The following is a 27,582-nucleotide window of genomic DNA, read 5'->3' as shown; positions in this document are numbered from 1 at the left end:
GATCCAATTGACTTGTTTAATAGATGGCGGAGGGGGAGGATGACAATCAACACCAAAATGCTTGAGGACAGAAAATTCTTTTATAGATGAGTACATGTGACCTTTGGAATAATGAGCTGCTTGATGAATAAGACTTTTTACATAGATCAGATCACGAGAAAAATAGGGATAAATATCATTAAATCTGACATTGTTCCTGCATTTCCAGACCTCCCACAAAATATTGACAATGGCTGCAATAATGAGATCATGTAATTGAGGACTCCAACCTTTTTTACATATGCCAAGAAGGGAATCAAAATTTGAGAGATCAAGCGGCATGCCTAGCAAAGAAGATAACCAGTTCCAATACTGCATTATAAAGGGGCAGCGCTAGAACAAATGAGTAACAGTTTCGTAACTACTTCCACAAAGACTGCAACAAGAAACAATCGTGAGGCCTCTTTTGATCAAGTTATCATCAGTGGCAATAACATTGTGCATAATTCTCCAAGCAACTGATGATCTAGAAGGAGGAATAAAATGTTTCCAGATGAACTTGGTCCAACCTATACATTGAGGGGGCTGCATATCACAAGAATATGCAAGTTTAAAAGTCAATTCTCCAGAGATAGAATCTTCCCAAACTAATTCGTCTGGTTCCGATATGGATGGGAGAGAAAGAGCATGAATATCGCAAGTAATAATAGGAAATTGTTGTTTAAAAATTTCAGGTAAGGCCCAAACTTGATTATGAACGACTTCTGCAACTTTGGCATTCACCAGATGCGAAATAGGATTAGGAAGTGGCTCCGAAATTAAGTCTTTTAATTTGTAACCAAGCCAATTATCATTCCAAAATGAAGTAGATAAACCGTTACCAATTTGCCAAATACTATGATCACGAACCAAATGTAAAACATTTTTCAAACATGACCAAATAGACGATGAAATCGCATGATTGATGGGGCTAGAATTACGAAAAAATCTGCTTTTAAGAGTGATAGCCCATTGTTTGTCAGATATAATTTTTTTTATATATATATAATCAAATTTTAATGCATTAAATTTGTTTTTATTATATAATAAAAACGTGTGTGTGTGTTGAAAAATGCAATTTATTATAACTAAATTGGTTTAACTACACATTTGGTCCCTTACGTTTATTTTAGGTTTCAATTTGGTCCCTTACGTTTAAAAAGTATCAATTTGGTCCCTTATTACGTTTATTTTAAGTTTCACGTTAGTCCTTTCCGTTAGTTTTGTCACTAACACCGTTTGAATAGTACACGTGTCAGCGTGTCCAAGTGCCACGTGTCAGTCAACGTATGCAAATTGACTGCCACATGTGACAAAATTGACGGAAAGGACCAACTTGAAACCTAAAATAAACGTAAGGGACCAAATTGATACTTTTTAAACGTAAGGGACCAAATTGAAACCTAAAATAAACCTAAGGTACCAAATGTATAGTTAAGCCAACTAAATTTTTTTGACTTTAATTATGTTTTCTTCACCTTAATTAAAGGAAAATACAATGCACATTAACTTTTCTTGTGACACTAAATAGCCTATTGTAAGAAGTTATTTGTCAGTCTATTTAAAAATGCAATTTATTATAACTAAATTTTGTTGACTTTAATTATGTTTTGTTTACCTTAATTAAAGAAAAATGCAATGCACATTAACTTCTCTGGTGATGTTAAATAGCCTATTGTAAGAAGTTATTTGTCAACCTATCAAAAGATAATGGCAACCCACATCAATTTTATCTTTTTTACCATTGCAATTATGTGTCTTGCTTCTGTGATATTTGCTGGTAGTAAACTTGTTCTTCAACTAAATTTTGTTGTATTGCCAATGAAATGTCTTGTAGTAGTAGAATTTGAGAATAGGTTTTAAATTCTTATATTATTTTTTTTTTTAAAAAAAATGATTTTTAGAAACATATTTTTTATGAAAATTTATATCATATGTTTGAATTAATAATATATTGTACATTAGATGATAGTTATATGAACTGTTAATTGAATGTAAAAGTTGAATTCACATATCGAGGAATTATTTTATTTAGGGGAGTTGTCCAAATAAGTCGTTTAATGGATCCGATAATTGCAGAACAAGGAGCTACCATTTTCGTGGCAATTGTTTCATTAGCTCGGGCATTTGTTGTTGTCCACCAAATTTTCATGTGTTATCAAGGAAATATTTTGCAGTCGCATAATTTGAGAGCGGTGTTTTAATTTCTTACATTTTTGTTTTAAGTGGTGAGCTTTAGAAACATTTTTGTTGTGACAATTTCTATCATAGGTTTTGAAATGACCATATCTTATATATTAGATTATATTTCTAATAAATTTGAATTGATTGTTGCAGAAGCTGATTCGAAAATGCCTGGAAATTGCTTTATTTCGGGGAGTTGTCCAAAGGAATTTAAAAATTGTTACGATCAATGTCAAACAAAGGGCTTCGATGGTGGCGACTGTTATCAAGGACCCTACTGTTGTTGTTACAACAACGTTTGAGATATTTATGTTTGATAGTTGCACTTTTTGAAATGTTTGCACCTTTTAAAAAGTTAAGTTGAAAAATCAATATTGTAATTTCAATTAAAAATAATATTACTATGGTTTATATTTTTAATCAAGTGCTATATTTTATCATTATTATAGAATTTAATTGTGACCACATAGAAATAACATAGAAAAAAAATAAGCAAAAGAAGAGATGATTTTCTCAAAACAACTAAACTTAGGTTTACTCTTTTTGTTCCACTAAGTAAAATTTAATCTTTATTTAAATTTCCCAAAAAACAACAAAATTTTTATTCCGTAAGAAAAAAAACATTTTTATATTTTTCAATTCTACGCTATATTTGTTTACTTTTATCTGAAAATGTATTGATAAATATATTAAAAATATATACAAAACAATAACTTTAATAAAACAATTTTAAGGTGTAAAAATAATGAGAGCGAAGATTCATCACCAACAAGGATGTTTCCAACTGTGCTAATGTCAACAATACTAAGACCAACATCTTTCAAACCCCCATTTCCCAATATATTTCTAAGATTTGAAATGCGATCAGTGAATTCTGCCACACTCACTCCATAAGGTTTCACTTTCAATGGATGATGTTCGTATAACAATGTTCGTATAACTGCATCTTGGCCCGATTCTACTCCAAGAAGGCCTGCAACTAACTGATACAATACAAGCAAGCAACATTATTAATTACAAATCTAGTTCGGTTGAAAAATCAATGTAAAAACCAAAGTTTTAAATTGTTTTTCCCATATATAGTTTGAAAAGTTTTTGTAGGTTCAGTAGGCTATATAAGTAGGATTTTGGAGGATTGGATTGACTCCAACATATCCGGTAAGACCAACATAAGGAATCAAATAAGATGCAAGTAAAAAGTTGATATCTGATGACGGATCGTCACACTCTCTAATCCATGCCTATTTGAGTGACATTAGATGCATTTTAGTAGGTTTTAAGCAATAAATTCAAGAGAAATCTACTCGGAAGCAGGGTTACTTGTTCTGCAAGAAAAGCAGGATTTTAAGCAGGAAAATATGATTTTCACTACGCTAGGGGCGTAGCCAATTACGCGCTGCGTGATGGAGATCTCAGTGAGCCAAGTTTTTCACCTTAATCACGCGCGGCGTGATGCCTATCACGCGCGGCGTGTAGCTTTGATCAGAATTGGATTGCTCTCTGACTTGATCACGCGCGGCGTAACATCGACCACGCGCGGTGTGAAGAAAGGGAAGATAACTACGCCAGGGGCGTGGAGCTATCACGCGCTACGTGAAGGTTGCAGAGTTGAAGATCAGAGACCTCAGATTTGATCACGCGCCGCGTGAGACCGTTACACGCGCGGCGTAGTTGACGGATTAGCAACCACGCGCGGCGTGATAGATCTGGCGCGCGGCGTGGTTGCGATTATTATATAAGGAAACTTCAATTTCTGGTGCAGGGGTTCGGAATTTGCTGCTACAGTTCACCTACATTCTGATTTTCTGAGCATTCTCTCCGTTAGATCCTGGATTTCATTTGATAGCTTCGAGCATATCAGCAGCATGGATTCTCAAGCCATGAAGTTGAAGCTAGGAGGCGAACGAAGCAACATGAGGAGCTAGACTTCTTGTGGAGGTAGGATCTAGGATAGCTTAGGATGTAGATGGATCTAATGTAATCTGCTATATTGTATGAATTTACTCTTTTTATAGTGTTTACTTAATGCAAATCTGTACTTAATGCCTTATAATCCTTCATTAGTGTTATAATGATTTTGAGTTAAGTCACGTATGAGAATATTAGTTTAATTTCTGAACTGAATTGCATTAAGCACTCGAGTGTTTCCGGTCGAGAGATTGAAACATAGAGTGTAGCGAACGATCAACGCGCTTTCATCTCATTCGTTGTAGGTAGCTTACACCCGAGAGATCGGGGGAGTATCGACAACGAATAGAGTGGATTTTGACAAGAGATTGCGATTCACTAATTTGTTGATCCAGTTGTGAACACTTGAGTAATTTCATATGATACGGTAGATTGCATGTGATTAAGCTATAGACTAGGTGATTTCGATGATTCTACCTCGCTTTTCCAGTTATTGAATTAGCACATTTTTCGTACCGTCAAATTACTCAACCAAACCCCCAATTTATGTTTTCCTATTGCATGATGTTTATGAACACTATTAGACTCGTTTAGTCACACAATCCCTGTGGATCGATATTTTTATTACTACGTGGCGAATTCGTACACTTGCGAATAGTCCATCAAGTTTTTGGCGCCGTTGCCGGGGACTGTGATTGATTCGACAAGGCAATAGTGTTTATATTTTCTGTGTTTTCTTTGAATTTTCTGCTTTACATTTTTCTGTCGAGAGCGCTCTACTTGTTTGTTTCCTAGTGCATGCGGAGGACAGGTCCCGTTGAGCTGCAGTTTGTTCCAGAAATTGAGAAGACAGCTCGTGCAAATCGGAAAGCGGCAAGGGAAGCTCAAGCTTCTAGGGAAAAAGCTTCGTTAGGTGGTGTACCAGACTGTCAAGAACAGAGTTCAGCTGCTATGGAAGAAGAGCAGGATCCACCGGTCATCGTTCCACCGATTCCTCAACCACAAAGACGTAATCTTGGTGACTATGGGCGAAGGGATAATGACGCTCTAGCAAATCAAGGTTTTCAACCGGCAAACCCGGTCTCTGATCGCGATATTTATCAACTTAACTACAAGTATACAGTTGTGTCGCGTAGTTTTAAAAGATTATCGAACCCAAAGGACCAATAATCGACCTACCGTTATCTGGTGTTGCTTTGTAAATCTAAGTCTAATGATTTAAAGGGTTTTGAATAATTGAATAATTAAAATAAGAGAAATAAATATTTTTTAGATTTTTAATATGTGAATAAAATATTGCTAGGACGTGCTATTAGTTGCTTCAGAGGGTTCAATGCTTAATTCGTGTTAGACAAACTGTTAAATTTTCGAAACTATATTGATTTAAAAATACCAATCTCAGCTCTCGCAAATCTTGACCAGCATTATATAATATAAAGGTGATGCTTAACTCTCGTTCTCACATCCGCTAATAAAATACTCTTTGAAAAGTAATATAATTTAATTAACTCTAATCCCAACTCTCGTTGCGAATTAGAGTTAATGTTCAGTTTTTACTATCTAGTAGAAATCTCACGCTCTCGCTCTATTGATTTTTACTTTAATTAATTCTCACTCTCGTGACGAATTATAGTCAACGTTTAATTAAAAACTGCTTAAGAAAATAAAACAGTCGCCAGTTTTCAAGAATTATATTTGATTTAAAAACACTAATCTCAGCTCTCGCAAATCTTGACTAGCGTTATACTTAGATAAAATAAATGCTCTGCTCTCACGCGCTCACTTACCTATATAAGTACCTTTGAAAATCAATATAAAACTCATCAATCCTAAATAGCTCTCGCGGACTTTAGAACTAAGGGTCAGTTTTAACTATCTGGCCCTAAACCTCAACTCTCGTCAATGTTTGTTTATTGCCTATAAAACAATCCTCACTCTCGTGACAAATTGTTTGAAAACGTATTATTTTAAACTGGTGGTTGAAAACTATTAAACACGAATTAACTACCGATCCCCTATTAGCTACTAACTACACATCCTAGCAATGCTAAATTTAGCTAGACATAACTAAAACTAAAGACATAAAATAAATAAATAAAAATAAAGACATTAAATAAAAATAGAAAAATAAAATAAATAAAATAAGCATTGATGGATATTTTTCGCAAGTGAACGAAATACCACGTAGTAATAAAATATCGATCCACAGGGATTGTGTGATTAAACTAGTATAATAGTGTTTATAAACATCATGCAGTAAGAAAACATAAATTGGGGGTTTGGTTGAGTAATTTGACGGTACGAAAAATGTGCTAATTCAATAAGTGGAAAAGCGAGGTAGAATCATCGGAATCACCTAGACTATAGCTTAATCATATGCAATCTATCATACAATATGAATTCACTCAAGTATTCGCAACTGGATCAACATTATGGTGAATCGCAATCTCTTGTCAAAATTCACCCTATTCGTTGTCGATACTCCTCCGATCTCTCGGATGAAAGCTACCTACAACGAAGTATTTGAAAACGCGTTGATCGTTCGCTACACTCTATGTTTCAATCTCTCGACCGGAAACACTCAAGTGCTTAATGCAATTCAGTTCAGAAATTAAACCAATATTCTCATACGTGACTTAAATCTAGATCCATTACAACGCTAATGAAGAATCGTAAGGCATTAAGTATAGACTTGCATTAAACGAACACTATTACAAGAGTGAAATCATACAATATAGCAGAATTACATCAGATTACTCTACATCCTAAGCTATCCTAGATCCTACCTCCACGAGAAGTCTAGCTCCTCATGTTGCTTCGTTCGCCTCCTAGCTTCAACTTCATGGCTTGAGGATCCATGCCGCTGATGTGCTCGAAGCTATCCAGTGAAATCCAGGATCCAATAGAGTGAATGCTCAGAAAATCAGAATATTAGTGTACTGTAGCAGAAAATTCGAACCAAGATCCAGAAAACTGACTTTTCCATATATACTGACTGCAACCACGCTGCGCGTCAGATCTACCACGCTGCGCGTGGTTGCTGAAATTAACACTACGCTGCGCGTGATAGATATCACGCCGCGCGTGATCACTAGTCAGTGGCCAATCTTCTCAGGTCAGAGTTTCACGCCGCGCGTGAACAGTCCCCACGCCGCGCGTGATCAAAGCAGGTTTTTGGTCTCTCTGTGATAAGCATCACGCTGCGCGTGATGGACCACGCCCCCAGCGTAGTGCAAAACTGTATTTTTCTGCATAATTTCCTTCTTTCTTGTATTCCAAGTAACCTTGCTTCTGAGTTGATTTCTCTTGATTTTATTGCTTAAAACCCTCTAAAATGGGTCTAATGTCCCTCAAATAAGCATGGATTATGAGAGTGTGACGATCCGTCATCAAGCATAAAAATAAAGAAAAGAAAATAAAGAACCTGAATTAATAAAAGAAATCTTGAGTACGGACACCGACAGCGCAACAGCAGGAAATAAAAATATTAAACTAAGAGAAGAAACCAAGAATTAAATCTAGTCTCAATTCTCTTCCTCGACTGTTACAAGTTGGTGTGTTTTTGAGTGAAAAGAACTAGCCTATTTATACTAAAATACAAGAGGGGAAAGGGGAAAACTGGCCGATGTGGGACTTTGTGAAATTCTCGCCTGGCCGTTTGATCAAGTGTGTGGCCGTGATTTTGAAGGAAGTGGCGAGGGCCACTTGGAACAAGCTGGCGAGCAGCACTAATGGCCAGTTGGCGGGCGCCATCTTGGGCTTGTTGGTGAGCGGCACTGCTTGCTTGCGTGTTGTATTGGTGGGCTGCACATGTGTGGCCCAATTGGCTGCACATGTGTGGCCTTTTTCGTCCGTTTTTGCTCCTTTCTTCAATTCGTGCACTTTTTATCTGTTTATTTAAAATACGAGAAATAAGTAACTATTTATATAATAAAACTTCGAAATCGAAATAAAAACATATAAAATATAATAGTAAATTAACTAAATAAATAGCATCTTTTTAGGTGTATCAAACTCCCCTAAACTTGAACCATTGCTTGTCCTCAAGCAATTTAGCTTGCATATAGAAAACATTTGAAATGCGAAGCAACTCACACACACAGACTTAGAGAAAAATAACATCACAAGTACTCATACGTGGTCAGAAATTTAAATCGGCTAAGATTAATTAGTTAGGTTCTTTATACAATCAAGAAGGGTATTTCAACGACACACAAAGTTCTCCCTCTTATACATACCGAATTTGGATCATGTCGTTGTACTAAAATCTAAATCTTCTCCTTTGTTTCATCCTTTTTCATTCTAGACAGTCACATTAAGACCCTTTATCTATGTCACACACATGGTAAGAAAGCCGGTTAGCGTCTTTATTCATCTTTTTCAACTCGCAATTAGCTTGATGATACAAATTTTTGTATGAGCAATCATATAAATAATTTTTTCCAAGGTTTAACCGTATTACCACAGTATGACCTTATATTATTATTTTTTTCTTTAAGGTTTAACCGTATTACCACAGTATGACCTTAAGAATTTGTTTAGATGATTCGCTTATATTCATCGACAAACCTACTTAATGTGTGACTTTATAGATGGTGTCCGACTGAATAGATAAACTACTAAAGGATTCCACAAATTTAAATCAAGATATTTTGGCACAATGGTTATTCAAATTGATATCTATACTAGGGAGACTTCTGGGTGTTGAAAAAATACCGATTTTGTTGTAAAATTCCCTAATTTCCTTAACTTAGCCTCTCCTCTTTTCTTAACCTATATACTTTCTAAGTGAGCTATTATCCTAAGTCTTTGGAAAAAAAATTAATTTGGCTCAAGAAAAGGAAAAATTTAGAAAACCAAAGAATATACTATAAATTCAATTTTTTTTTATTATGCGAAAGGAAATAAAAATTCAAATAACTAAAAATTAAAAGTAAATAAAGATAGTAGAATACTCCCCTAAACTTAAATCCAACAGTGTCCTCACTGTTGCGACTCAAGAGTAGAATTGGATCGTAAAACCTGTGGTAGATCATGGGGGAGGTTGTTGATAATTTTGGAAATTGTGGAACTGAAGCCTCAAACCGCCTAGCTCTTGTATGACATTGTCGAGCTGTTGTTGACGGTGCTCTTCTGAGCTCTCCCATCTATGATAATAGCCCTGCATCTCGTGTTGGTTTTGAAGGATTTGGTTTTGCTGGGCTTGCATGAATGTCATTTGTTCCATCATCTCCTCTTGTTGTTGGTGCATGGCATAAAATAATCCATCGCGCTCTTGATTTAATGCATTTTGGGCGCGTATCTCATGGAGTACATCATTGATGGTGCTTTGCCTTGATGAGGAGGAACTATCTGCAAAAGTGTTAGAAAAAATGTGTAGTGTGTGCAGGTGGAACAATGCTTGCGCCCCCACCAGCAGCAACATTTGGAGAAGTGTGCGTGGGAGCTCTATTAGTCGTAGAATTATTAGTATAGAAAAGATTTCTCGGGTCACGTACATCCGTTAGCCATTGGTTAGGAAGGGTGATATTATTAAAAACACGATTTTGAATCATTAAGTCATATCTACCATCTTCTCTTAACCTTACTAGATTCATACTCCTTACCATATCCTCATTGATTAACCGAGGTGGAGTATGTTCTAAATTTTCTAATCGAGGTCCTAGTCCTATGGCTTTAGCTATGGTCGTGATTAGACCTCCAAAAATTATCGCTCCTCCCCGACTTGTATTAACTTGTGAAAGCATATGTGAAAATAAAAACGGGACGGTGTTAATTTTCATTTTTCTAATTGCAGCAAACATGTAAGACATTTCTTTGGAGTACTTTGCTTAAATAGGCTCGCCCAAAGATGGTATGTGCCAATAAGTGGCGAAAATAGCGTAAGGCCGGATTATGGATGGATGAGGCCTTATTTCCTTCATGACTATTAATTTGTTTACCGGTGATAGTCATCCAAAAGTGGCTAAAACTGTTTTGCCACTGTTCATTATCATGGACTTCACAAGTTATATTTTGTCCATGGGGGAAATGCAAAAGGTCAGCCATATCATTCAGAGAAAATTCATACTCAGTATTAAACATTCTAAAATAAACAGCGCCATGCGAACTCCTAGTTTCACGAACAGTGTTAACAATTAAAGAGCTTAGGAATTCTAGCGTTAGTTGAGTATAAACCGGATTTTGTTGAGATAGGAAATGTCGAAGATTTAAATTATCAAGCAAATAATTTACGCTATCTAACAATCCTAATTTTCTCAAGAGAGAATTGTCGGCATACCTTGTAGCTTGTATTTCCCTTCTTCTCAAATCCTCATAAATTTGAGATTGATTTGAACTTCTTCTAAAAACTAACTCATAAACCATTTTGTGATTTGGAAATAGATAGAGAATTTATGCTTTAGAAAGAATGTTGTAGAAATGGTGAGTTTAGTTTGTGTTGGAAAGACATGTATTTATAACCATGAAAAAGAATCTCCTTATGAAACACAAGGTCCTACCAATTAATTTTCATTGATTGTTTTGTAAGGTGAAAAGGAAATTGTGTAAGGGAATCAAAATTTGCATGCCATGAACTTCCAAAAACATTTTCCCTATGGAATCTATAGCATGGTCACGCCATGCTTCATTTTAAGAGTGTGGGAAATTGAATTTTGTTTGCTTTGTGAAATCTGGCACGCAGTGAACACAATGCTGCACAAGATGCTATAGCATATGTTGCAGCAAGACAGGCGCTGAATAAAATAAAGCAATAAACGACAGAATAATAAATAACACAGATCGTTTGTTAACCCAGTTCAGTGCAACGTCACCTACTCTGGGGGATACCAATCCAGGAATGAATCCACTATAATAGCTCTAGTTCAAAGCCCTCGACCAACACCCGGTACTTGACTTATCGCCTAGACACTACCCGTGCAATCCTATCTAAGAACCTCTTAGATAATGAGACCCCGTCCCAAATTCCCTCTAACAACACGTACCATGTTGCTGTCAATAATAACGATCAAGATGGAGACACTCTCCTAGAAACTAGACCACACTCTTGCTTAAAAGCTTATGAGTGAATCACACACACTAACTCCGTGCTTCAAAGCTTAGGAGTAGCTTACAATTAACAACCAAAACACAGTCCTAAACTTGCATCAAATTGACACAAGAAAGGCTGACAAAAGACACAAACTCTAAAGCCTTAAAACTCACACTTTGTAAAGAACACGGTTTAGAATACATGAGTAGAATAGCTTGAGGCTTCACATATTTATAGTCTTCAATTGTCTTGATGGGCAAGCTAGGTCTTCAGACAAATACAGCTGTAGGAATTGTGGCCAACCCTAAATTATTTCCAGAAATATAATTCATGTTGTACCAAACAAAAAAAACGCCAAAAATATAATATAATTATATTTTTGTTTTAAATAACATTCCTTCAACCGACTTCAATAAAACTTGCTGAGCAAGGCTCGTTTTGCCCAGACGCACGTGCCTGAATATATAATTGAAGCAAATCTTGACCAAGATTTGAAATAAAAATTCTGCACGAAAAACAGAGTATCAGGATGCTGTACTATAATGCTACAGCACCTCAGTCCAGCATCTGGCTGGTTGGCTTTTGCAAAAATGTAGCCAATCAAAACACCAACAATCTCCCCCTTTGGCAAATTTTGGCTAAAACAACCTTAGGCCAGTGCATAGAGAGATACAGTCTAAACTTTCCTTCGAGTCAACATAAGCACACAACTAGGAAAGAAAGTAGAACGATGCTAAGCTATTTGAACTTTCCTTCGAGTCAACATACACACACAACTAGGAAAGAAAGTAAAGGAATTCATCAGATGAAAAGATAGCTAGCACGTAAGCATCAGAGGCATGCAACAGCGGAACATAACACATCTTAGCCTCAAAGTACAGATAGAGAGAAATAAACTCTCACATAGTGGATTCAAGATAGGAGAAATAAACTCCTTCATATTTAAGCAATGCCACAGAGAATAGGAAAAATAAATTCCTATGTAAACATGCATATCATAAGTGGTAGAAAAGTAAATTCTACCTACTCCCCCTCAATATATGCATAAACTTCACTCCCCCTCAAAACTTGCATATCACATAGAACAGACATGCCATACTAGATGTTATAGCATTATGCATCACATCATGCACAACATATTACTCCCCCTTTTTAGCCATAAATTCTGACAAATAAAGTCAGTATCACATAGTAGGAGCAAAATACATATTTCCACAGAGTTATCAGATCATAGATAACATAGAGTGCAGAGAGAATCAGAGCATAGGAACTCATAAAGTGCATATACAAACCATCAGGGCATAGAAAACTTGGAGTATCGGACCCAAAGACATGGATTATGCATGTTACAATCCAGAGAGCACAGGGCGTAGCCCAACAAATTAAAATCCAAAAGGACATGCAAATAAAGCATAAGCAGGTCACATAGAAGGACTTGCGTCAGAGTCCTCCTCCTCTACCTCAGTATCACCACCAGCAATATCATTAAGAACACCAGGATTGACAATGAAAAAACACCTTGAGGTCAACAATCATTTGCTTCCTAGACAAAACATCAGTTTGACTGATTGACAGATGATGCAGCATAGGCTGCAGCATGTGTACCCTCAAACAGTCATGCAGAACAGTTTCATCAAGAATATGGAAACCAAAGTCAAGAGGTGATCTGGTCCCTACAACATTTATAAACCGAGCCAAACCTGTAGCCACAGTATTGGAATGAGTAGTTGGAGCCCAGTTGCAGTTTTCATCAATCCAGCTGCATTAATCAAATCAACAAGCTTTTGGCATTGTAAAAAAAACTTCACTTAAATTCCTTTCCACAGCAAGCTCCTCAAAAGCTTCTTCTTTGGCTCAGAGAGCCCAGTAATCTTACCCCACTGTCTTTTAAGACCATAGATTTTTTTTCTTTGGCAGTCTTGACAGGAACATTAGAAACAACTACACCTTTACCAGCATTGCTCCTTAACTTCCTAGTACTAGAAGCAGGAGTCCTCTCAGTAAGGTTGAGATTGTCCACATAAATAACATTTGAATCTTTCTCAGTAGATTCATCAACATTCAAAGGAACAGACATAGTTTTACCACTATCATCAACATAAGGGATCACATAGATATGATGAACAAAAACATTATCAGTAGTAGTTGCTTCAGAACCCTTTTCTTTGTTAGAAACAATAACATTATCTGGAAACTCGGGTATAACAATGTTATCCAAATTTTCCCGTGCTGCAGATGTTGTAGCATCATGTGCAACATCTTTCTCAGGAACACTCTTCTTGACATGTTCCAACACAGAGTCATCTTTGACCTCAGTTGGAGCGCTAATATCATTACCAACAAATGTTAAACACAGCAGGGGAAAACACCACATAACTTTCTCTGACAAATACTTTCTCACCACAAGAAACATCCTTATCATCAACAAACACACAATTCTTACCAAATCTTCAGATGTTTCAACATTACCCATAACAGCGTGCATTACTAAATAAGTTGAAGAGAAAACTGCACGCCACACTTGCAATAATTGCTATAACTCTTCAGATAGGCAAATCCCAAGTTTGCCTCGCAATTTTTCAAATTGGACCGCATCTAGAGCCTTAGTAAAAATATCAGCCAGTTGTTCTTCAGTGGCAATATGCTCAAGAGTTATAATACCTTTTTCAACAAGATCTCTGATGAAATGGTGCCTAATATCAATATGCTTCGTCCTGCTATGTTGGATAGGATTCTTTGAAATATTGATGGCACTAAGATTGTCACAGTACAATGCCATAGCATCTTTGTACCACATTGTACTCCAACAACATTTGTTTCATCCATAATAACTGGGAGCAGCTACTTCCTGCAGCTATGTACTCAGCTTCAGCTGTAGATAAAGATACACAGTTCTGTTTCTTGCTGAACCAAGATATAAGATTGTTGCCTAAAACGAAACAAGCTCCTGAGGTGCTTTTTCTATCATCTGCACAACCTGCCCAATCAGCATCACAATACCCTACTAGCATAGAATTCTCACCATGAGTATACAGGATTCCATAGTCACATGTACCATTCACATACTTCAAAATTCTTTTCACTTGAGCAAGATGACTCATCTTTGGCTCAGCTTGGTACCTAGCACATACTCCTACAGCAAAAGTAATATCAGGCCTGCTGGCTGTAAGGTATAATAAGCTTCCTATCATGCTTCTATAAAGACTTTGATCTACATCAACTCCCTTTTCATCTTTGGTAAGCTTTAAATGGGTTGCTGCAGGTGTTCTTTTATGAGCAGCACTTTCCATACCAAACTTCTTCACTATATTTCTTGCATACTTGCTTTGGGAGATAAAAATAGTATCTTCCATCTGCTTTACTTGGAGCCCAAGAAAGTAGGTTAGTTCACCTACAAGACTCATCTCAAACTCAGACTGCATTTGCTGCACGAAATGTTGTACCATCTCACTAGACATTCCTCCAAAGACAAACATTAATAACATAAGGTGCATAGAATCCTAGGGTTTTTGAAGAAAAGCTAAGAGGATGTTGTAACGACCCAAATTTATTATTCACTATTTAAGTGTTTAATTATTTGGTGATGTGGTTTTTAAGTAAGATAATAACTTTATGTTATTTATCGAGAGTTTTAGTTAACGCGCGAGTTAGTGAGAGTTAACGCGAGTTGGGCCAAGCTATTGGGCTTGAGGCCCAATGGGCCTTGTCTCATGAGTGGGGGGCGCCCATTAAGGGCTTGACATAGAGAGAGAAATTCATTTTTCTCTTGTTGTTGAGAAGTGAAGAGAGAAGGGAGAGCTCAAGAGCTAGGGCAAGGGGAAAGTGAAGAGATCAAGAGCAAATCTTCGAGTTTTCTTCGAATCCAGGTAAGAGAGTAGATTTCATATTCGTGGGTGACTCGAGGAAGGGGAGAATGTCGATTTCTCCTCACCCGAACTTCCTCCACCCCATTTTCGTTTTAGTTTGGATGGATTTTCTTAATGGAAATCGATTCTAAGGTTCATAACATGTTTAACATGCTCTTATCATGATGTATGAACGAATCTAATGGTTAAAAACGAGATTTATAAAGGATTAAACTCAAGAGCTTTGTGTTCTTGAGAGTTTTGAGTAAAAGTGTTAAATCTCTACTTTTTCGTAGTAAAAATGGTAGATCGGTGAAATGAACCGTCCTTTTGTGTTTAGATATGTTTGTTGCACTTGAATACAAACTCATTTGGGGTTTATAACATGAAAAATGGGATTTTTGGGTGATTTGGTGTAGAAATCGCAAGTTTTGAACTGTCCTGACAGGAGGTGTTCGCTCAGCGAACGTGTGGCGAACAGCTCGCCACAGCTCGCTGCAGCTCGCCACGAGCAGGTGAGCCACTGGTGTGGTTCGCTGAAGCTCGCTGAGCCTTCGCTTAGCGAACAGCTCGCTATAGCTCGCTAAGTCTCGCTTAGCCACCGTGACAGCACAGCACTTTGCTGTTTTGGAATTTGAATGGCTTTGAGGGTTCTAACATGTTATATTATGTATGTTAATTGTTGTAATAGACATGTATGATTATAATATGGATAATGAACATATTGTATGAGATTAATTGAGTAATCTTAGAGAATAAATATGATTGTGATGATCATGAATATGTGTTAGGAATATGACTTAATCTTATGCTTTTGTGGTGATGTACGCAATTGGATTATGTGTGTGTATCTTGTTTTGGAAGATGACTATTGATGATGTTTGTTTAAATGTCAAAGAAGTATATTAAGGTGTTAATCAACTTAATAAAGAAGGATATCGAATTATGTTATTCGATAAAGACGTATATTAAGGTATAGTGTTATCTTAATAAAGACGGAATGTTGGATAGTGTTCCACATTTATAAATGACGAGCTTAATGCTAATTAAAATGATTGTGAGTAAATTCATGAAAAACATATACATGCATTCATGAATTGTTGTTGTATATTGGCTTGTCCAATAAAGACGGATATCGAACTATATTGTTCGATAAAGACGAATATTAGAGGTGAGATACTCTAATAAAGACGATGGTACCACATGCATTAGAGGTGTCTAGAGGACATAGCATGAGTGTGAAGCATTAGATTGCATTAGGGATTATGTGTGCATTTTATGATAAATGATGTTTGACACCTACTTGGTAAATGTTGATTGTTAATCCGTATGTGAGGAGCAGAGTCCGTCATGACTATAAAATGAACAACGCAGGGTCCGTCATGACCATAATCTGAACAATGTATTTGTGGTGTTAGATTACATTAGGAACTTTATGTATATTCCTATTTGTAACTGAGTTATGTGATATTTGTGGATGTTTTGGTATTGTCCGAGACGACGTGAAACTATATGTTTGGTGTATTTTGTGAATGATCGATTATGTGATAAATGAAGTATCTGCATGATATATGGATATGCATGAATGATGGTGATGTATATGTATAATGTATGATTATGCATGTTTTTATGAAGAAGTGTTTAAGCACCATTTACTTACACTTATATTTTGAGTATGTTATCTAACTCTCATTTATGTGTTATGTGCTGGACCGTTGGGGGTCCAGATTGGCAGGTTTTTGTGGTATTCGATGTCGAGTCGTCGGTGAAGCTCCGCTCTGATTGTGACACGGGAAAAGGGGTTTTATATTGTATATAGAGTCTCCTTACCTAGGTTGTTTTGTATAATCAATAAACATATTATTTGATTTAAGATTTGTATAAACACTGTTTTTACTAATTAATTACATTAGTATTATTTTGATTGAAGAGTGTAATGCTCGAACCATGACTTTTAATAATAACAAACTTTGATTTTCCGCCGCGTACTTTGAAAAAGATTTTACTAAAGGTAGAAATATATAAATAATGGGTTTGGGTGTTACAATTGGTATCAGAGCCCCGTTGTCTTCGGACTGTGTGGGTTATGTGTCGATCAGAGCAGGTCTGTGCAGTCAGACCAAGTGAGTATTGTGAGTCAGTCGTGTTTGTCTAACGATTTTGTTGTGTTTGTTTTGTGAAATCATTCATGTTGTTCATTTAGGAACTATGAGTGGTGTGAATTGGATTAATAGATCCATTGTTTTGTTGAGTAATGGTGTGAGTGCTATACCTCTATGTTTATGATAGTTGTATATGCTTAGAGTTTAACCTTTTTGTAGTTTAAACTTGATGGATTGATGCTTATTGCTAATTGTTGATGATCCGGCATGATGTAAAACTGCATGTGACGATCCGGCATGATATAAAACTGCATGTGGTAATGATTTGAAATAATTTTAAAAACTAATATTATTTCATGAAGATTTTGGTGAAAATATAGAGTTATTTTCTTTTGGGTGAGTGAAAATTAAATTTTCAAAATGGTGAGAAGAGTAGGATATTAATGTGTCCTGGTATGTGTTTGTTATATGTTTGTTTATAACATGTGCTAGATGATTACTAGGCATTTGAATTGCTATGCGTTTTATTAGTAAAAACATGAAGATCTCATAAATTCTATGTTGTGATTGTTGATGCATGATTCTAATTGTGCTTTCAAGTTTATAATGATGTTATATGCTTGAAGTTTTGGATTTTGTGGATTAGTGAGTCGAGAAAACGAGATTTTAGTGGGCGTAAGTTCAAAACCGTAGCAGAGCACCCAGATTTTTGGATGTGCTTGCTAGGCGAAGAATGAACCTCGCTGAGTCTCGCTAAGTCTTGCTAAGTCTTGTGAATGTTTTTGACTTGTCTCGCCGGGAGCTCGCTAGCTTTTGCTAAGCGAGGGAGCCAGACAAGAAATTTATTTTGTTGACGTCTTGTTCTGAGTTGATTGAATGTGAATATGAATTGTTGCTATGCAATGTTCATTTTTCTTGTGTTGTTTTGATTTCCTAACTTTGAGAAGTGAGGGAAGTATAGGTTACTTGAATGCTTGCATGAATTTGTGTTAGTGTTTAGGTATCGTGGGTTAGGTTTTGTCCCTTGTATGCGACATGCGTGTAAACGATGTCGATACTAGTTTCTTCTTTTGGGAAGAATATGTTTAGAGACGATAGAACCGTTAGGTGTGAGCACCGGAAGTTCTAGTGGAAGAGTACGAGTAAGTTTGAGATAAGTGGGGGAGAAGATTGCATCCCTCCGAGATGTTTCGAACGTGAGAAGATGAGATGAGTAGAGATGTTCTTGAAGCGGAATATTCAGGAATTGGCGACGTTGTTCGAAGTGGAATGAATAGGCGCAACAAGTTGTGAGAGACTATTAGAAGAGGAGTTGTCAGACCAAGTGTTACGCTGTAGGGCGTTAGTGAGATTGGTTAAGTGAGATGAAGGGTATTCAGAATGATTGGAGATCGTGTGTTGCACTAAAAGTATGGAGGCGTGTTTTGTGGACCAAAGTTGAAGAACCTGTTTGATCGAAAGGAGTCGAATATGAAGAAGAGGGAGTGATTAAGATTCTTGGGAGGTGATGATTTTGAAGTAAGTTGTCATCCAAGTGGATCGGATGTTGTACCGGATTCTTGAGTAAGAAGCTTTATGTGAGTCATGCATTTGGTAGTAGGTTGAATTGGTTGAACAATTTGGAGTTCTAAGTCTAGTGTGTGAAGTAATTTTCATAAGAGATGTGAAGATTAGTGAACTGTTGGTGTTCATTAATCGATGAAGGGAAGTAGGTTTTAAAGTATATGAGAACGTAGAGTCTTGGAGGTTGAGATGAAGCTAAATGAGGGGTATCATTTTTGAATGATGAAGAATAAGAAAGTTAGCCGTTAAAGAACGTGCAGAGAATGAGTAATGGGAGATAATGTTGGAAGTGACTTGTGTTAAGTGAGAATTTGCGAAAAGGATTATCGCACATGCGAAAAGGATAATGTTGGAAGTTGAAGGCTATGCCTAAAGTAAGTGTCAGAGAGCATTTTGTAGTGCCCAAAAGATAAGAGTGAGTAAGTATTTGCTAAGGAATTTGGATTCATGGAATGGAAGAGTCGGTAGAGACTAGTTTTGTTAGATGCATCGTGGATGTTGATGAGGTATGGTCACAATCGGTGACAATGAAGTAAAGGATTTTAAATTGTTTCATCATGGATGATGAAACGGTAGTGACTTGGTGCATAACTTAAAGTGTATTTGGACGAGAATTTTGGAAATTTTCTAGAGATGTCATATTGGGATTAGACAAGGAGTCATGAGTAAGAATACTAAGACAAAGGTTGATTAGAATTTAATGGATGGGATTAGATCGTATGACGAGTATTTGAAGCCTTGTGGATTTAATTCAAGAGTTTGATTTTGGTATCGAATGTACTAAGGGGGAGTTTAAAGATAGCTATCCATATAAAGATGATGATTGGTAGAGGTCGGAGGTGAATAAGAAACCGATGGGTGAATAAACGAAGAAGAGTATACTTGTTGCAATGCAAGATGATGAGGAACATGGATAGATGGATTATGGGCGAATTGAAGATGTCGTTTGGAATCAACGGGATAGAGGTTATGATTGTTTGGAGAACCAATTTTAGGCGGTAGCCTAATTTTGAAGTAGCGAATTGCTAAGGGATTAAGGAGAAGTGGTATTGGAAATGTTTGCGTTAAGGAATGCAAATATTGGTTGAGAGATTACTTGGGAGCAGAGTAGTCGTATTGGATTCGACTCGATGTGAGAGAAGGAATTTGACGGTTAGAGACGGTAGTTTTTAGCATGTGTCGAGGAAGATTTGAGAATGTGGGTCATCAAGTGATCGTTGGAATTGAATTATCGAGTGATATGTTTGGAATGAGATACGATATGAATAGGTGATGTAACACAGTTAAGTGATCCATGAGGGAATCAGAGACTTATAGGATTTGTGGAGTATTCCACGAGAGTATCTTTTCGGAGTGTGTTCGATTAGTTGTACTTGTTGTGGGTAGCATTATGTGTGCCGTAGAATGTGAGTCTATGGATGTTTCGTGCGGAGTGGACGTTTTAGTGGTTTGATAAGAATGGTTTATGTCGATATCATGATTGTTGACTATCTATCGACAAATTGAGGAACTAGCCGTCCTTGATCTCTTGTTGATAAATGGACAAAAATTGTGTTGGATGGGATAAACTAATTTTGTCAAACTTAGTACGTGTAGCGTTTTGAGCGTTTCGTTGGAGGGTCGGATACAGGAGTTATCCGGAGTTGTTTTAGTAGCGTAATTTTCGAGGGCGAAAATCCTTTAAGTGGGGGAGAGTTGTAACGACCCAAATTTATTATTCACTATTTAAGTGTTTAATTATTTGGTGATGTGGTTTTTAAGTAAGATAATAACTTTATGTTATTTATCGAGAGTTTTAGTTAACGCGCGAGTTAGTGAGAGTTAACGCGAGTTGGGCCAAGCTATTGGGCTTGAGGCCCAATGGGCCTTGTCTCATGAGTGGGGGGCGCCCATTAAGGGCTTGACATAGAGAGAGAAATTCATTTTTCTCTTGTTGTTGAGAAGTGAAGAGAGAAGGGAGAGCTCAAGAGCTAGGGCAAGGGGAAAGTGAAGAGATCAAGAGCAAATCTTCGAGTTTTCTTCGAATCCAGGTAAGAGAGTAGATTTCATATTCGTGGGTGACTCGAGGAAGGGGAGAATGTCGATTTCTCCTCACCCGAACTTCCTCCACCCCATTTTCGTTTTAGTTTGGATGGATTTTCTTAATGGAAATCGATTCTAAGGTTCATAACATGTTTAACATGCTCTTATCATGATGTATGAACGAATCTAATGGTTAAAAACGAGATTTATAAAGGATTAAACTCAAGAGCTTTGTGTTCTTGAGAGTTTTGAGTAAAAGTGTTAAATCTCTACTTTTTCGTAGTAAAAATGGTAGATCGGTGAAATGAACCATCCTTTTGTGTTTAGATATGTTTGTTGCACTTGAATACAAACTCATTTGGGGTTTATAACATGAAAAATGGGATTTTTGGGTGATTTGGTGTAGAAATCGCAAGTTTTGAACTGTCCTGACAGGAGGTGTTCGCTCAGCGAACGTGTGGCGAACAGCTCGCCACAGCTCGCTGCAGCTCGCCACGAGCAGGTGAGCCACTGGTGTGGTTCGCTGAAGCTCGCTGAGCCTTCGCTTAGCGAACAGCTCGCTATAGCTCGCTAAGTCTCGCTTAGCCACCGTGACAGCACAGCACTTTGCTGTTTTGGAATTTGAATGGCTTTGAGGGTTCTAACATGTTATATTATGTATGTTAATTGTTGTAATAGACATGTATGATTATAATATGGATAATGAACATATTGTATGAGATTAATTGAGTAATCTTAGAGAATAAATATGATTGTGATGATCATGAATATGTGTTAGGAATATGACTTAATCTTATGCTTTTGTGGTGATGTACGCAATTGGATTATGTGTGTGTATCTTGTTTTGGAAGATGACTATTGATGATGTTTGTTTAAATGTCAAAGAAGTATATTAAGGTGTTAATCAACTTAATAAAGAAGGATATCGAATTATGTTATTCGATAAAGACGTATATTAAGGTATAGTGTTATCTTAATAAAGACGGAATGTTGGATAGTGTTCCACATTTATAAATGACGAGCTTAATGCTAATTAAAATGATTGTGAGTAAATTCATGAAAAACATATACATGCATTCATGAATTGTTGTTGTATATTGGCTTGTCCAATAAAGACGGATATCGAACTATATTGTTCGATAAAGACGAATATTAGAGGTGAGATACTCTAATAAAGACGATGGTACCACATGCATTAGAGGTGTCTAGAGGACATAGCATGAGTGTGAAGCATTAGATTGCATTAGGGATTATGTGTGCATTTTATGATAAATGATGTTTGACACCTACTTGGTAAATGTTGATTGTTAATCCGTATGTGAGGAGCAGAGTCCGTCATGACTATAAAATGAACAACGCAGGGTCCGTCATGACCATAATCTGAACAATGTATTTGTGGTGTTAGATTACATTAGGAACTTTATGTATATTCCTATTTGTAACTGAGTTATGTGATATTTGTGGATGTTTTGGTATTGTCCGAGACGACGTGAAACTATATGTTTGGTGTATTTTGTGAATGATCGATTATGTGATAAATGAAGTATCTGCATGATATATGGATATGCATGAATGATGGTGATGTATATGTATAATGTATGATTATGCATGTTTTTATGAAGAAGTGTTTAAGCACCATTTACTTACACTTATATTTTGAGTATGTTATCTAACTCTCTTTTATGTGTTATGTGCTGGACCGTTGGGGGTCCAGATTGGCAGGTTTTTGTGGTATTCGATGTCGAGTCGTCGGTGAAGCTCCGCTCTGATTGTGACACGGGAAAAGGGGTTTTATATTGTATATAGAGTCTCCTTACCTAGGTTGTTTTGTATAATCAATAAACATATTATTTGATTTAAGATTTGTATAAACACTGTTTTTACTAATTAATTACATTAGTATTATTTTGATTGAAGAGTGTAATGCTCGAACCATGACTTTTAATAATAACAAACTTTGATTTTCCGCCGCGTACTTTGAAAAAGATTTTACTAAAGGTAGAAATATATAAATAATGGGTTTGGGTGTTACAGATGTCAAATTTGTCGTTCAAGGAGTCCACTTTGGAGTCGAGCTTATCCACCTTGGACTCTAGATTCTGATGATTTGATCGGTGCCTCTCAAGAGCTTCTTGTTGTTGCCTCAATGCATCCTGAAGAACCCTTAGCTGATCTGATTCCATAGGAGCTTTTCCTTTATCAGAGGAGGGTTAACCATCCTCTTGATAATCAATCATAAGAACATCAGCATCCGGAGCATCCTCTTGATTCAGCTCATCAGCTTGTTGGGCAATCCTTGCAGCAGCTTCAGCCAATCGTTCATTTTCAATCCTCTGATCTTCAAGGCTCTTGAAAAGTTTGGAATCAACCCAGCAATCCTTAAAGGCAGTCAGACGCATCACAGCAGCAGACACAGCAGCAAACTTAGCACGCTCATTCTCTTCATGACTGTACATAGTTAACCTTTTCAAACCAGCCCGTGCTAAACCTTCCTTCATCAGATGAACTACTTCCATATCCCTTTTACCAATAACAGACTTTATCTCCTCACCAACTGCATCCACAGCATTGCAAATTTTGGCCTTGAGAAGTGATGCCTCCATATGCACATCAGAGGGACAAACCAAGAACCTGTCCTTAATATGTGACAACCTAAGTAGATCATCATAAAGCTGATTGGAGAGATTACCAAATAGGTCAGAGGGTGAGGGTGAGATATTGGGAATGGGAGAGTGTTTTGGTAATTCATTAGCAGGGTTGTCAATGATAACAACATCTGCTTCTGAAGGTTTAGGAGCACAAGTGTGAATACGTTCAGGAGAAACATGTTCAGCACTTGGGTTAGGATTGGGTTCAGAAGTTGGTTCAGGGGATTTGTGTTCAGAGGTTGGTTCAGGAGATTTGTGTTCAGAGGTTGGTTCAGGAGATTTGTGTTCAGAGGTTGGTTCAGGAGATTTGCTAGGAGAGGGTTGTTTGGTGGGAGAGTTTTGTTCAGTAGTAGGAATATCTGGTTGGGGTTCAGATGATGGAATGTCAGGTGATTCTTTTTGTGGTTAGGGTTGAGGTGATTTGGATTTAGGAGGTGATGAAGATTTGTTGGTTTCATGAGTAAAAGGTTGATTATTTAGAGGGTCTGGGCAAAGATGTTTTTCAAGTTCAGATAGGGGGTTATCAGAAGGTGAAATATTGATTGGTTTTGGATGGATAGTTCTAAGAGGTTTGGTAAAACCTATTCCAATTTCAGCTTCATTAAATATGTACTTAGGATTCTTACCTTTGGGATCAGGAACTGATTTCTTTTGCAGCTTGGCACTCAAAGTTTCTTCATCAGACTTAGTTTCATCATCAGATTGAGTTTCGTCTGATGAGCTATCCTCCTCAATAATAATTGGCTTTTTAGATGATGCTTCAGCAGCCTTGTTAGCAACATCCTCATGTTTCTTCTTGGTTCTTTGCTCATCAAGAGTTTTCTCCACCTTAAATTTCTTCTGAGCAAGAAGATCTGGTTTGATTTGTTCATCCTGAGAGTCAGCTTTTCTTTTGAGTTTCCTCTTAGGTTTATACATGTTTACTGGAGCCTTTGGAACCATACTCCTATCAACAGTATAACCTTCTCCTTGAAGAACCTTTAGATAATCTTGAATAACTTCTTCAGCATCTAGTTCAGAAATAATGGGATAACCATTCACATACAGACGATCTTCAAGACTTACTTTAAACTCTTGTTTGGGTTGAACCAGCTTGGTGTTTATGAGATGCATCTTTGTCAGAAAGCTTGCATTCAGAACTTCTGGAGAGAATTTCTGAGTCACAAGTTCTGGATAGAACTTCTTCAGATTCTGAATGATGTGACCTTGGAAGAGAAGATCTGAAAGCAGTCTAGGATAAACAATTGTTGTTTTCCTCTGATACTTGCTTAAGAAGATGGCTTCACAGATCCTCTCAAAGAAGTATTTACCTAAATTGACTTTCCTTTCAGTCAGAAGGAAGTATATCAGATGACGATGAGGCCATGAGATAGTATCAGTACCACCAACTCTTGGACTGATAGTTGATAAGATAATCTTGAAAAGAACCCTACATTCTTCTGTCAGACCTTTAACCTTTCCCTTCATCTTCATATCAATGCACATCCTGTGCAGAAGTTCTTCTCTGAATCTTGTATCCTTCTCAAAATCATCCAGCACTAACCCAGAGTTATTCAAACCCAGCAAGGCATTAAAGTGAATTGGAGAGAAAGTGAGATTGATACCACAGATGTTAGACCTAATCTGTGTACCGGTGAACTCCAATAAACCCATCTCCTTCCTAGTTTTGCCCTTCAGACTAGGATCTCTTTCAATAGCTGCAAGTTCTTCTTGCTTAGCTTCATACTTAGAGAAGACTCTTGCTTTTATCCAGAATTTCTTCAAGAGATCTGGGTAGATAGGACCATTCAACATGTCGAAGTACTTATCCCAACCCTGAGCAGAGAAATACGGCTTCACATCAAATCCATTTTCCTTCAGACTATCAAAGTCGACCATCTTCTCAGGAAGTAACGTTAGTTGAGATTCTGCGAATTCCATCTCGTTCCCAACAATCTGAAGATGTTTGAACATGAACGGAGGGATCTTTGTTGAAGAAGAAGAAGAAGAACCAGCCATGATGGAGTTTAGGTAAGGGTAGGAACTAATGAGAGAGAAAGAAGATTTTTGTTGGAGGTTTAGAGAGAAAGAAAAGTGTAGGTTGTGAAAGTGAAAAGTGTGCAAGTGTATTGTGTAAGTTTATTTAAATGCGTACAGTTAACACAAAAATGGCAAATTTGGGAAGTTACGCTTATTGACAAAAATTTGAATACTAAAAGTCATCATTAACCACCCACTACCTGACACACGTAGACCACGTGCAGAAGTTTACTTGGTAACTGCTATTTTAATGGACAACTGTTCAGCAGCGAATACTAAACGTTTTCCACTTAAATAGTTCAGAGCCTCTGAGTTTTAAAATAATCTATCAGAGTTAAGTATTTCAGAGCTTGTGTTTCAGATGTTCTGAATCATAAGTTCTGACATACATAACCTCTTACACTTTGATTGCCAAAAAAAAATTTTCATTCAGAGATTGAAAACATGTTCAAATGTTTCTTTATAAAATCAAATCTTTCAACAGGTAAGGCTTTAGTAAATATGTCAGCCCATTGATTTTCAGTATCAACAAACTTAATATCTATAATGCCTCTCTGAACATAATCTCTGATAAAATGGTGTTTAATTTCAATATGTTTGGCTCTAGAGTGTAGGATAGGATTTTTAGATAAATGAATGGCTGCAGTGTTATCACAATATAAAGGAATATTGTGACTGCTTACCTGATAATCTTCTAGCTGATATTTTAACCAGAGTAGTTGTGTGCAACACTTAGCTGCTGAAATGTATTCTGCTTCTGCTGTAGACAAAGCTATAGTAGTTTGTCTTTTACTAGCCCAGGAGATAAGGTTTTCACCAACAAATTGACAATTGCCACTTGTGGATTTTCTTTCAATTTTATCTCCGGCATAGTCAGCATCACAGAATCCATTTAGCACATAATCATTGGATTTCTTATAGAGAAGTCCAAGATTAGTTGTTCCTTTCAGATACCTAAAGATTCTCTTTACAACAGTAAGATGAGATTCTCTAGGATCTGACTGGAATCTTGCACATAAGCAAACACTGAATAAAATATCTGGCCTAGAGGCTGTCAAATAGAGTAAGGAACCAATCATACCTCTGTAGACCTTTTGGTCTACTTTTCCTTCATCTTCTGTCTTGCTCATGTTGGTAGTTGAATGCATAGGAGTGTTCATTATCTTGCAATCATCTAGGTTGAACTTCTTCATAAGTTCTTTGGTATATTTTGATTGATGAACATAAGTTCCTTCCTTCTTCTGATTGATTTGTATTCCAAGAAAGAACTTCAATTCTCCCATCATGCTCATTTCAAATTCATCCTGCATTATCTTAGAGAAATTCTTGCACAAGGAAGCATTAGTTGAACCAAAAATAATATCATCAACATAAATTTGAATGATCAAAATATCTTCTTTGGTTGTTTTTCTAAAGAGTGTGCAGTCAACCTTCCCTTTCTCAAAACCCTTTTCAAGAAGGAAATTACTGAGTCTATCATACCAAGCTCTTGGAGCTTGTTTCAGACCATACAGTGATTTCTTCAATCTGAAAACATGTTCTGGGTTTGAGACATCTTCAAAACCAGGAGGTTGCTTAACATACACTTCTTCAGAAATAAAACCATTTAAGAAGGCACTTTTAACATCCATCTGATACAAAGTTATTCCATGATTAACAGCATAAGATAGAAGTAACCTGATAGCCTCAAGTCTAGCAACTGGTGCAAAGGTTTCAGTATAGTCAATCCCCTCTTGCTGACTATAGCCTTGTGCAACCAATCTAGCCTTATTTCTTACCACTTCACCTTGTTCATTCAGCTTGTCTCTGAATACCCATTTTGTTCCAATAATGTTCTTGTGTGAAGGTTTAGGCACTAGAGTCCATACATCATTCCTTTGAAATTGATTCAGCTCTTCTTGCATTGCTACTATCTAAGCATCATCTTTCAGAGCTTCATCAACCTTTGAAGGTTCCATCATAGAAATAAGACCAACTAAAGATTCTTCATTTCTCAGTTGAGATCTTGTTTTCCTTGGACTATCCTTATTGCCTAAGATCAGTTCCTCTGGATGTGATGATTTGTATTTGAAAGTGTTTCTAGGGGGTTCATCATCTTCAGACTCATCAACAGCAGGTTCAGCAGCTGCTTCATTTCTTTGATGTTCAGAGTCTGTAGGAACTGTCATGTTCAGAGGTTCTTCAGAGAATGGATGTTCTGAGTAGTTTGGAATATCTGAATACTGATCCTCTGATACCTGAAA

The 27,582-nt window shown here is 36.9% G+C and overlaps 1 pseudogene; it reads right to left on the bottom strand.

Moving 5' to 3' along the window:
* Positions 1-372: 372 nt before the first annotated feature.
* Positions 373-27,582, bottom strand: part of LOC123886250 — a 64,952-nt pseudogene continuing 37,742 nt past the window's right edge.

This window comes from Trifolium pratense, linkage group LG5 (genome assembly GCF_020283565.1).
Source record: "Trifolium pratense cultivar HEN17-A07 linkage group LG5, ARS_RC_1.1, whole genome shotgun sequence".
NCBI classification, from domain to species: Eukaryota; Viridiplantae; Streptophyta; class Magnoliopsida; order Fabales; family Fabaceae; genus Trifolium; species Trifolium pratense.
Note: the sequence above shows the minus strand (reverse complement) of the source record. Positions and strands in the feature narration are given on the sequence as shown.